Raw genomic sequence first — 13127 nt, forward strand, 5'->3', positions numbered from 1 at the left:
CTACGGCGTATTAGAAGAAACTGATTTTGAAATACAATCTAGAGAATTAGTGGAGGCCTTCAGAGACAGGAGTATCCTTAAGCTTTGTTGAATGAAGCCCAGGCACATGCAAGGGGACTCAATCATGAGGACCTAATTATGACGAATACCAATTTAAGAACTGTAGATAAACAAGGTGTTGGTGGGTCACTGGATTCTGACCCCAAATTTATCTTTAAATTTAATAAAGCAGCTTCAAAAGTTAAATCTATAATCAGGTCCTGATGAAAATTTTGTATTAAATGAAACGTTAACCACACGGCGGTACCTGTTGTGTGTTAGGTGTCATTACACCATGAATATGTTGGATTACAAGACCTCAGAGTGCCACTATATCTCATTTGACTAGTTGTGAATTTTCTTTGGAGGCACACAGGCTGGATGGTGTTTATATTGCAGCTTGGTTTCTTTTATATATATATATATATATATATATATAAAATATATATATATATATATATATATATATTATACACTGTGTACTGTATTCCCGCCGACGGGGCCAGGGGGCCTTGAAACGTTGAAACCACATTAAATCTGCTATTGATAAATCCTGGAGTGACGCTGTGTGTTTTGACACATTTTGTGACTTAACACTTTGTACCTTTGTATACCATTGCTTAATGCGAGCACCCAGGTCACATTGATATATGGAGGATTAGTGAGTGCCGAGCCACATTGGACTATATATATATATATATAAATCTGGAAAATGGGGTGGAGAGGACAAGCGCCAAATAGTGCGATAAATTAATAAATGATTGTGCCCGTGCTCAAATAATAATGTGCGTACCAAAGAATAATTCTTTAAGGCTTATCTGTAAATCTTGTTGGTGGATGAAATAAACAAGGCTGGACCCGGGTTACTGGTGCCAAATAGGACCTTGATGAGAAGAGGCTCTTGGCAGAGCCAGATGGAAAAGAAAAATAATATAGTGTAGTATTTCCAAAATAGTGAGTCTCGTAATAAATGGTTATGCGTACCCGATCAATTCTTGTGTAGATGCATGTAGTATTAACCTTGGTAACTTTATCCAGGTTTCTTCCTTATTTTTCAGCCCCAAAAGTACCCACATAAAGTGGTGATGGTCAAAAATGGAACTGGTCTGAACAAACACTTGATGATATGGACCTGGTTAGAACACTCAGTAGTATAAGCTTATTTTCTGTCCCTTGATAGGGAGAAATTCCTAGAAAGGCTTTTAAAAGCCAAGTAGTTCTTATAAAGATTTTACTGGAACGATTAGATGGATGTTTCTCAACCAATAAATGTAACCAGATTCCTTAATAGCAATTTAAATTTGAAGATGCATCATATAACATATATATCTGCTAACAGAGGGAGACATACACTTCATTGGACTGAATACAGTTTTACCATTTGCTTGGCACTGGGTCTCATCATTTTTACACACTGGGAGTATATGATGCATCTTCAAATTTAAATTGCTATTAAGAGTTCTTGACGAGAGATTGAAAATCAATTCTTTTTCCTGTTCACTGGAAGGAGATTATGAAGAAAATAGGGTGTACCGATGGCTATCTGGATCTGATCCCAAAGCCCAAAATTTTGCTTATCATCAAAGACAATCATGGAAATCAAAACATCAAAGAAAGGACACTGCTAAATCAAACAGTGATAGCGATTTTGCTGTTAACGATTCTGACGAACAGGAGTACCAAGGTGCTGGCCCTTTAGGCAGAATGACCAGATCAAGAACCGACAGTCCCGGACCAAGCCCACAAGGAGTGGGGGCCAAAATAAAAGAAAACACGAGGCCTCCAGTGAACAGGAAAAAGAATTGATTTTCAATCTCTCGTCAAGAACTCTAACAACAGTAGAGGAATCTATTCTTCATAAGGGACTTTCATTCATTCCATCTAATCCACATGTAGATCTTAAGTGGAAAATTGATTTTCACCATCTGAATCGTTCTCTCCGCATAAAAGAATTTTTTCAGCACCAGCCACCACCGTTGCCAGATCCTTTTTCTGAGTTTTACATTAAACATCCTCGATCCTCATTTGACCCACCCTCTTCAAATGCATCTTAAAAGACATTTTCTCGATTGTTGGATGAGGCTGTCACTAAGTTTGATAAAGCCCCCCAAAAAATCTATCATAATTTAAATCAAGCACAGAAGCAAGCATTGAAGAATTTGTCAAGTTAGCCTGATATTGTAATTCGAACAGCAGATAAGGGGGGAGCTATCGTCATCATGGATACGAATAAATACATAGAGGAGATTGATCGCCAATTAGCCGATACTGACACGTATTATCAATTAACGGGAGATTCGACCGAACTGTATCAAAAAGAATTGGGCATAGTCCTTGACACAGCATATGAGGATGGCTTAATCAGCAAGAAGTTAAAAGATACACTATTTCAGATGCATCCACGTGTTCCCATCATATATACAATACTGAAGATCCATAAAGATGTACAAAATCCGCCCGGGAGACCAATAATCTCAGCCCGAGGTTCTCTTTTTCAGCCATTTCTCAACTATTGGATTTTTTACTACAGCCCCTGAATACGCAATCCTGTGTACAACCACTTGTGTCATCCCGGCGGCATTAAGCACACCTGGACGTTCTGAGTATGCAATCCAGTGTACATCCACTAGTGTCATCCCGGCGACATTAGTGCACCACAACATCTCCTAGCCAAGTCCTTCAGCCCTCAAGGCTGCCATTCAGCCTGCAGGCTGCAGCTTTACTCAGTTTTCCTGCCCTCAAGGCAGCAACTCAGCCCAGCGGCTGCTACCGGCCCAAAGGGCCACATTCCAACTTATAGCCCACAGGCCTCATCCAGCCCAGAGGCCGCATCTCAACTATTAGGCCCATAGGCCTTGTCCAGCCCAAAGGCCGCATCTCAACTATTAGGCCCACAGGCCTCGTCCAGCCCAAAGGATGCTACCAGCCCAAAGGCCGCATCACCACTTACTGGCCCACAGGCACATCCAGCCCAGGGGCTGCTACCGGCCCAAAGGCTGCACCTCAACTATTGGCTCTCAAGCTACATTTGGAGCTAGCTCCTCTAGCCCTTAAGGCATCCACCCGGCCGCAACCAGCCAAGATATTCCAGCCCTCAAGGCTGAGCAGGACTATTCCTTTTGGCTACCACTGAGCCATAACATTATCACCGGTATGAATACCGCATTGTCGTTACCACTAAATAATCACAAGCGTTACCTGTCGCACAATAAATAATTGCTTTCCAGCCCAACTGTGTTTCCAAAGCACAAAAAGTTCTTATTGCAACAAAAAGTAAGTTACACGGTATGATCTAACACAATTAGCGCAAAGACAATTAAATACAAAAGGTACAGCTTGATACATACGCATGCGCACCAGTCCCAGTAAACAGTCGGCACTCCAGAAGCCTGTGGTCATCCAAGAAGAATGGCTACTGACTGGGACCGGGACACAGGTTATATACCCTAACAGATCATGATAACAAAAATGTAGACAGACAAACATAATTCCATTGGTTCTTGCTCTTCGTCTTTGTAGTACGCTGTAGTTCATAGGACAGTTCACTAGTGGTATGTCCCAATTCTCCACAGTCCTTGAGATTACATTGTCTTTTTTTAATTGGTTTAAGACACTACATACAGAGTATACATTCTAACCAATAATTTCCTATGATCCATAACCATCGAACGCAAGATGCGACTCCCTCGCTGGTAGACTCAAATAGCTGGAAATAAACAGGGTGTCAGTATAGTACCAAACATGCCATGTCAACCATGTTGTATACCTTAAATATCATATACATACATTATATGCTACTAAAACCTCTAATATTACGTTTAATGTGAAGGAACCTTTTATGAGTGAGTGTATATTTATGATTATATGTAAGTATGCGTTGTGCGTCTACACGCAGTGTAAAAGGTGCGCTTTGTGCAGGGGTTGTGTACAGCGCAAACATGTGCTGTGTGTGTTTATATTTACAATTGCAACTGTGTATATGTGTGCACGCAATGTGTGCACGCAATGTGGATACACATGCGATTGTTAAAGTGTACGTGTATATATATATATATATATATATATATGTGCAAATGTGTATCAGTGTCATGGATTTATATATATATATACATATATATATATATATATATATATATATATTAATATATATATATATATATATATATATATATAGCTTTATTCAGTAACTGGTATTATTGATATTACTTCTGTCTGAACTAAGGGCCTGATTCAGAGCCAGATGCTCTGACCAGAGCGCTCGCTCTGAATCAGTGCCCTCCTACCTAATATTGGAGCGGCCTCCTGGCCGCTCGCATAGCTGTGGGTGACCAGCCACAGCTTATGCGAGCTGCCAAAAAGATGGTCGCGATGGTCTTGACCATCGCGACCATCGGGCTTGCGACAGAGACTCTGCTGCCGCAAGCCCAGGAGTGATTTTGGCTCTATCCGAGCCAAAATCACTCCCACTGATATCACTACTGATGTCAGTGGGGCCGGCTTGAGATGGTAGGCGTTCCCATGCCCCCGGCACGCCCACCAAAGGGGGCGTGCTGTCAATCAACATCGACAGCTGTCGCTGTCCGGGTCTTGCGCATGCGCACGACAGAGCTCGTGCGCATGCGCATTGGATGAACATCGACCTGCTTGCGAGTGTCCTGCGCTCGCGAGCGGGTCTGAATGACCCCCTAAGTTCAAAAATGACAGAGAATGGAGTTGTTCTGATCAGAGATGGCCAGCAGATACTTGATGGAATCACAATGTAATCAAAGGCCTTTCTAGCCTATTTGGAATGTAAATGCTAGTTCCTTTAGGCATACAATGATAGTTAGACTTAAAAACAATGGTTCATTCAAAACACTCATCTCCACCTCACAGTATGTGTGTGTTTTTCAATTACTAGTCACAGACATGTCCACAGGACTTGTCTCCCGGCACTGACCAAACCTTGCATTTTTAAATAAATATATATATATATATATATATATATATATATATAAAGTCTTTAAATACATATGTGTATCCATGTGCATTTATTATGTAAATACTTTAACAGTGTGCAGTAACAATGCAGATGTACACAACGCAAAATAGCGCTGTACACAATGATATTATACTGACTACGCCAGATGACGTCGTGCAGACAATGAAAACATGGCGTCCACCCTTTGATTGCAATCAACAGGCTATCACACTCTGTTCTTAACCTTTTGTAGTCGTGCATAATAATGTATTATTCAAGGTTATAAACGGTGTGACACAAGTAGATCACTGAACTGTTAAATAATGCATTTCAATAGGGTAGAACAACCCTTATACGCCATCTGCAGATCTATAGGGATCATTGGTGGGATGTGGGATCTCATCGAACCTATAAAGGAAGTTTGGGGGGATTGAGACTGCATTATCTAGGATGTTTGAAAATAACTTTAACAATACATTCATGCATGACCACATAATTTTATATTTCATAATCTGATGGTACACTCTAATTCAGGGTTGTAATACAGTTCTTCCTTGACCTTGGTATCCATAATATCATTGCTTACCACCATCATCTCTGTTTCTCTGTTTGCCCTTGTACATTTTCTACACTTCAAGACATTAGGAACACACCTGACACATAAGCCAATTACTAAGATGACAATAAGTATGAGGATCAAGAGCTTACCCACAATAGCAACCAGATCCTGGACCCACTCTCCTAGACCAGAGAACCATTTCACAGGGTTCAACCAAGAGAACCACTCTTCTATCTTTTCCTATACTTCAGCCAGTGAAGCATTATGGTTCTTTCGAAATTCCCAATTCAGCTGCAGAATTTCATTCATCTCCCAGTTTATCACCTCCTTGGAGTCACTATTGTTATTTGTGATGTACGTGCATCACTTGACACCACACTGGGTGGCCAAGGTTACACAGTACCCACCAGTAACAGCCGTTAAATAATTTAACACTAGCCTATGTTGCACAAATTCTTTCTTATAAGCTTGTAGCTCCTTGCCAGTATACCTGAACGTGTCATCATACATCTCGGTGATATTATATATTAATTTAGCAAGATCTTGGATGTATCTAATATTTAAAGTACCCCGAGTGATCCTGGTGGGATCTAGTGCTACTAAAATTTGGAAACCAGTTGTTTCGCTAATCAACTGTGTAGCTGCATGTATGTCACCAGGTATCATGTCTCTTTTGTCATGGTGTTCATAATGCGTATGAAGATATGGTGATGGTGTGTGTAAGGGTCATAACCTCTGGAAGTACCCTTCCCAGATAGCATAAACCTTTTAAACTTGGAAAGAGCCACTTATACGCTTTCCTTCCACATATAAAATACACATCATCGCGGAGAACATAATCATCAAACACATTTCCCTAGCAAATTATCCTATCTCAGGTTCTCCCATTTGACTAACACGCATTTCTGATTGCATAACCCTGGCACAGTACCCTTCTGGTACCCTACCAACCATTTCTTTGGTGTCACTACGTGTATACCGATACCGGAAGTATCTCCCACTTAATCTAATTGTGCGTAAAAGTTCAAAATTTATAGGTTCATTATCAGCTCTTAGTGAAAAGGTCATCGTCTGGTTATTCCCAGTCACCTCCCAACTTCCTGGTTTGTTGAAGTTGGTGATGTTCAAACACAAAATTGATCTATCTACTTGGTACTAGTGGAGTTTAAAATGAGGTGGTATGGATATAAGAAATTTTCCAACCAGTGTCTTCCCTGTTTGCAATTCTAAAACCTCAGAGACATTTAATGGAAATGGCACTAACCCTACATTATGCTGTCCCTGAGGCACGTGAGAGCACACCCAACAGTCATTCTGGTTTAAAACTTTGCCCACCATGGTATGATAATCCTCTAAAGGATACCCACCCCAATACTGGTTATACTTAGGCTGGCACCATTGGATGCATCTCTCATCGACTAGGGACCCACAAAACTCACAAATACAATATTCCACAGACGATAACCCATCACACTGTCTTTGAGTTTGCAGGCTAACAGATCTCTTAGCAATTACTGTACTGAGTTTGTTCAGATACCTCTCTTGTGAATGCATGGCTCCTTCTCCCGACTCCACTCCATCGATATCACCATCGACCTCTCCCTCCATCATCTGCCCACCGTTACAGAAACAGGACATCCCGAACCAAACAAGGATGATGAGAATTCTGGAAGAAAATAGGAACTCAAACCCAGCCCGCCATTCCATTGCTGGAATAGCGGACTGCAAATTCCTTTTGCTCAGGTATCTCACTGCAGTCTTTAAATCTCCCGGAACAAGCTTGCACTTGACAGGTCTATGTTATCTGCCTCGACTCCGCCTTTTATCTCCACCGGTTGATTGACTTTTCTGCAGTGAGTGCAATGGACCCAGGTATCTCTCTCTGCCACTTTCAAGGATGTTGTACTTGTCAGCAACACTTGATACAGACGTTCCCACCGATCTGTCAATCAACCTGAAAGTAAGAAATTTCGAATCATAACAAATTCTCCAGGTTCAACATCATGATAGTTTGTTTCTGGCATATCAGGTGACAACAATTTTAATTTCTCCTGCTGCTGCTTCAGCTGTTTACTCATGCTTATGAGATACTTTACAGTAACCTCATAATTAATTTTCAAATCGTCCTGTGGACTTACAATCTAGTGCGGTTGTTTCCCAAACAGTATTTCAAAGGGGGACAAATTAAGTGGAGCTCTAGGAGTGGTTCTGATGCTATGGAGGATGAGCAGTAAGGCTTCTGGCCACCCCAGTCCAGTCTCTGCCATGATCTTACTTAGTTTGTTCTTAATAGTACCATTTACCCTTTTCACCTTGGCACTGGCTTGCAGTCGGTAGGGAGTGTGAAGTCTACTATTAATACACATGTTCTGGAAGACATCACCTGTGAAATGTGTACCCCTATCACTTTCTATGATTTTAGGGATACCGTATCTGCATACAAACACCTGAACAATCTTTTTAGCAGTAAAAGCAGCAGTATTAGTGGCAGCTGGATATGCATCTACCCAATTAGAAAACACATCTGTACATACTAATACATACTTGAGATTTATGCAAGGTGGTAATTGGATGAAATCAATTTGTATTACCTGAAAAGGTCCGTCTGTCGGAGGGATGTGGGATGGCTCAGTAGAAATTATTTTCCCTAAATATTTCCTCAAGCCAGTCAAACAGGACATAGCCCTCTTTTCAGCTTGAGAGGAGAAACCTGGTGCACACCAATACGCCCTGACCAACTTGCACATACCTTGCTTTCCTTGATGAGTTAAACCGTGCGCTGCCTCAGCCAAGGTTGGGTAATATGCCTTGGGTGCAGCAGGCCTAACGTGTCCATCTCTCCAAAGTCCAGAGGACTCTTGGACACATCCCTGTGATCTCCAGACTGCCCTTTCCTTTATGGAGCACAAATTTTGCACCTCAATTAATTGCTTGGAAAACCATCATTTGATTAATTGGCATGTTCACTCTTAAACCTGCTGTCCATTTGGCAGCTTCGTCTGCTCTGTTATTGCCCAGTGACACTGGGTCTTCCTCGCACGTGTGGGCTTTACACTTAATGATGGCTACTGCCTTTAGTTTTTGAATTGCTGTCAACAGTCCTTTTATATGGTATGAGTGTGCGACTGGTGTGCCTGCTGCTGTCATAAAATGTCTCAGATGCCAAAGAGCTCCAAAATCATGCACTACCTCGAAGGCGTACCTGGAGTCAGTGTAGATGTTAGCTGACTTACCTTCTGCCAGTTCACATGCTCTCCTTAATGCCACCAGCTCAGCTACTTGTGCTGAGTGAGGTGGACCAAGTGGTGCAGCTTCTACAACATCTTCATCATTTACAACAGCATAACCTGTGCATAATTCACCTGTGTAAGTTTGTCTATAACAACTCCCATCCGTGTAATACGTCAAATCTACATTTTCTAAGGGTGTGTCACGTATGTCTGGTCTTGCAGTAAAGGTCTGAATCAAATATTCCATACAATCATGTGTATCAGTATACCTGCAAAACTCACCTTCAGCCAGTGGCTCACCTCTCTCCACCCTTTGTGCCTTCCTAGGCACGTATGGTAAGTATGTTACTGGATTTAAAGTGTTACATCGTTTAATGGTGATATTTGCAGGTGCCATTAGAGCTAGTTCCCATTTTGTGAACCTAGCTGAAGAGACATGTCTAGTTTGGGCAGAATTCAGTAAAGCAGATACAGCATGGGGTGTAAAAACAATCATATCATGACCTAATACTACATCCTTACTCTTATTTACCAAAAAAAGAGCAGTTGCTGCTACACTTCTTAAACACGTTGGGAGTGATCTTACCACAGTGTCCAATTGGGCACTGTAGTATGCTACAGGTCTGCTAGCGTCACCTTGTTTTTGTGTGAGGACACCTGCCACTCAGCCATCAGCTTCCGTACAATATAACTCAAAGGGTTTTTCATAATCTGGTATTCCCAGGGCAGGTGCTCTTGTCAGACTAACCTTACGGTTAAGGAAAGCCTGCTCTGTCTCCTCAGTGTGTGTGACACAATCGAGTTTTGATGATCAAACTAACTCCTGCAATGGTAATGCCAAAATAGAAAAACCTGGGATCCACATTCTGCAGTATCCACACATTCCCAAGAAGGTATGGATTTACTGTTGGTTTTGCGGCAGTGTCATGGTTTGTATGGCCTGTATTCTGTCAGTTGTCAAATGTCATAGCCCCTGGGTTAGACAGTGTCCCAAATATTTGACCCTAGTCTTGCATGGCTGTAATTTGTCCTTTGCAACCTTGTGCCCTGTTTGTGAGAGATAAAGTAACAACAGATTAGTATCATTTAAACATGAAATAAACGAATCGGAGCATAACAATAAATAGTCTACATATTGAATTAGAACAGATCCATTAGCAGGTTGCAAGAGTGCAAACAGTCGTGTAAGGCCTGAGCGAAAATACTGGGGCTATCTGTCCATGTGTATTGTACCCCTCTGTATATGAATACAAATAGATACTGACAGTCAGGGTGAAGAGGGACAGAGAAGAATGCAGAACACAGGTCAATGACCGTGAAATGGGTTGCGTATTGTGGAATCTGCATAAGGATGACAGCTGGATTTGGTACTATGGGGAATTGGCTCTCAACTACTTTATTAACCCCTGTACTAATCTATAGCCCCTCCCCCCAGCCTTCTTCACTGGAAAAGCTACACTTGCTGTACGGACTAAAATTCCCTGTTGCAATAACCGCTCAATTATGGGATAAACCCCTACTCTACTTCTGGTTTTAACGTGTACTGGGGATTTTTTGGAGCCTGCCTACCACTTTTTAAATTACCATTACGGGAGCTACATTTGCCATCAATCCAGTGTCCTGTCCATCTTTGGTCCAGAGGGACCCTGGTATTTGTAACAACAACATTTCCTTTACCTGGGGTGAAATTTGCTCTAGAACGGTAGAGTGCAACATTAGTCTTTGTGGGGTGTCCAATATATCCCTTAACTCATGCACAACCTTCTCTGGGATATCTAGGAATATACCTTCAGGGGTACAGAAAATGACACATCCCATTTTACATAACAAATCCCTTCCCAGTAGGTTAGTAGGAGCCGCTGCTGCCAAGAGAAAAGAATGTTTAGTTTGCAATGGTCCGATAGTAACCTCTGCGGATTTGGTTAAAGGATAATGTTGCACTTTACCCGTTACCCCCATGGCTGGTATGGTCTTGTTAGTAACCTGAAAATTTTATGGAGAATTTATCACTGACCTGGTCGCCCATGTTTAGTACCAGCTACATCAACTGTCATTGTAGATTCTTCCCTAGTATTCTTAGTTAACCTGACTGGCTGTAGACTACAGGTATGACCTGACCCCTAGCACTGACTATCTTCTTCCAGTAAAGCATTTACTGCCACTATTTGTGCTGGTGACTGTTGGAACTGTCCTGACTTCTGTGGGTGTTTAGGTGCCCCCTGGTAAGGTGGCCCCCTCCTCTTCTCCCTGCAGTTTCTACTTATGTGTCCTATTTGATTACAGTTATAACACCTTCATGTATATGTGTTGAAAGGTTGTTGTTGTGTGGGTTGGGGTACATGAAGAGTTTGAGGCTGTGTATGGTATGCGTGTTGAGGCGAGATATGTTGATATGTGTTTTGTTGCTGATGCATGTGTGGCTGCAGAGGATGGTATGTACTGAGAGCATGTAGTTGCACAGGTGTACATGTCTCTTGTGGCTGTATATACATTGCTTCCAAAGCTTGAATGCTAACAGCCATTAGCTTTTCGCTTTGTGTTTCTCTTTTCCTGAGGATGTTTTTATCATGTTCAATAGCAGATTCCCTGAGAGCATCTACCGTGATTCCCCTCCAGTTAGGCTGAGAGGTCTGAACCCTGGTCTTTAGGTTGTCTTTAAGACCACCCATAAGTACGTGACTGCTACTTCCCTGTGGTGTGTGTTGTCTTTTATGTCTTCTATCCCAGTGTACTGGGTGATAGTCTACAGTGCTCGGGTGAAATAATCTGCTGCAGACTCACTCTCCTTCTGTTTAATGGTGAAAATTTTACTCCAGTTCACTACTACTGGAAAATACACAGCCAATTGGGTGACTATGCGGGCAATGTTATCTTGGTTACTTTCATCAGTTAAGGGATTGTCTCCATCCAATACACAGGCCGTGATGAATCTTTTCACATTGGTATTAGATGGAAGACATGCCCGTAATACCACTCGCCAATCCCTGTTGGTTGGCTCGTGAGCATTACCAGGATCCTTAACAAATTTTTGGCATTTAGCTAATTCTTTTCTAGGGTCAGGAAAGTCTGACATTATAGAATGCAGCTCTGCTCTCGTCCATGGACAATGCATAGTTACATCCCTTGTAGGCACTACACCATTTGCATCTGGACTCCCATTGGGAACTGTTATTGTCCGGACAGGATGGACGCCTACCACATCACTACCTTTGGCCTTCGTACTTGGGGGGTTCAGTCTACTAATGCTACTTATTATATTACTTCCACCAACTGCAGCTGTCGCTTCAGTTGGTGGCGCTACAGCTGATGGTATCACCTCTGCTGCTATACCTGGTGGGGTCACTCCCTGTGCTTGCCACGGTGGGATAGCTAACATTTGAATAGCATGTGAAATGGCAGATACTACAACAGATTCATCATCTGATTCATAAACATTTTCCTTATACTTACTCAGGATAGGGTACAAGTTACTTGTTACATTTTTATTATTTTTGGTATCAGATGTACCTAAACCTTCAGCCGCATAGGGCGGTGGAGGTCCATCTACGCTAATGTCTGCACCTTCGGGAATGCTACCTTGTCGTGCGTGCATGCTCCCTTGAGGCGCACACAGGGCGCTATTTAGCGTTGCGTGCGCACTCCCTTGCGTCGTGAGCGTAGTGCTATTTTGCGTCACGTGCACGGCACTAAGCCACATGTTCCCATCATGTTGTCATAGTTTTAAACAATCATTATGCTTTATTCGTTTCTTTAGAGATTTCACCACACAGATGCTATCCCTAACATTATTCAACACCTCCACATCAAAACTGCCAATTTTAGGAAAAGGTTTCACACACATCTGGTCATCTTAACCCATACATCACAGTACGTAGTTGCATATGCACCATATTTTGTATACATCATATGCCTTGCCGAACCTGTTGGTCCTTCCAAAAGCAGTACATCATCCACCATACCCAGCGTCAGCCTGGCACCCATCTGGGAAAATGCTAAGCACTTTTCGCTAGTATGTGTACTGGTGAACGATTCCCGAGAACTACGTTCACGCACTCCTTCTCTTGTGCACAACCGGCATGATAAGCGTTGCGGACAGCGTGCACAAGAGGAGCAGGATATTCCTATGCGATTATCCTGCTTTCAGACAGATCTCCACAAAAGCTCTGTCTTGGCTTCTTCCCGTTATGTGCTACCAACTGTTGAGCGTTACTGCCAGCGCACACAACGAGGATCAAAATAATGCCTATGCACTTATTCTGACTCCAGACGAATCCACACAAGCTTCGTCTAAGCTTCCTTTTTGAGTACTTTCCACTGTTAGCATTTAAGAGTTCCAATA

The 13127-nt window shown here is 42.2% G+C and overlaps 1 pseudogene; it reads right to left on the reverse strand.

Moving 5' to 3' along the window:
• Window positions 1-12164, reverse strand: LOC148454590 (uncharacterized; annotated as a pseudogene).
• Between the last annotated feature and the right edge of the window lie 963 nt (window positions 12165-13127).

This window comes from Taudactylus pleione, unplaced genomic scaffold (genome assembly GCF_031769625.1).
Source record: "Taudactylus pleione unplaced genomic scaffold, aTauple2 ptg000977l, whole genome shotgun sequence".
In the NCBI taxonomy this organism is placed as follows: Eukaryota; Metazoa; Chordata; class Amphibia; order Anura; family Myobatrachidae; genus Taudactylus; species Taudactylus pleione.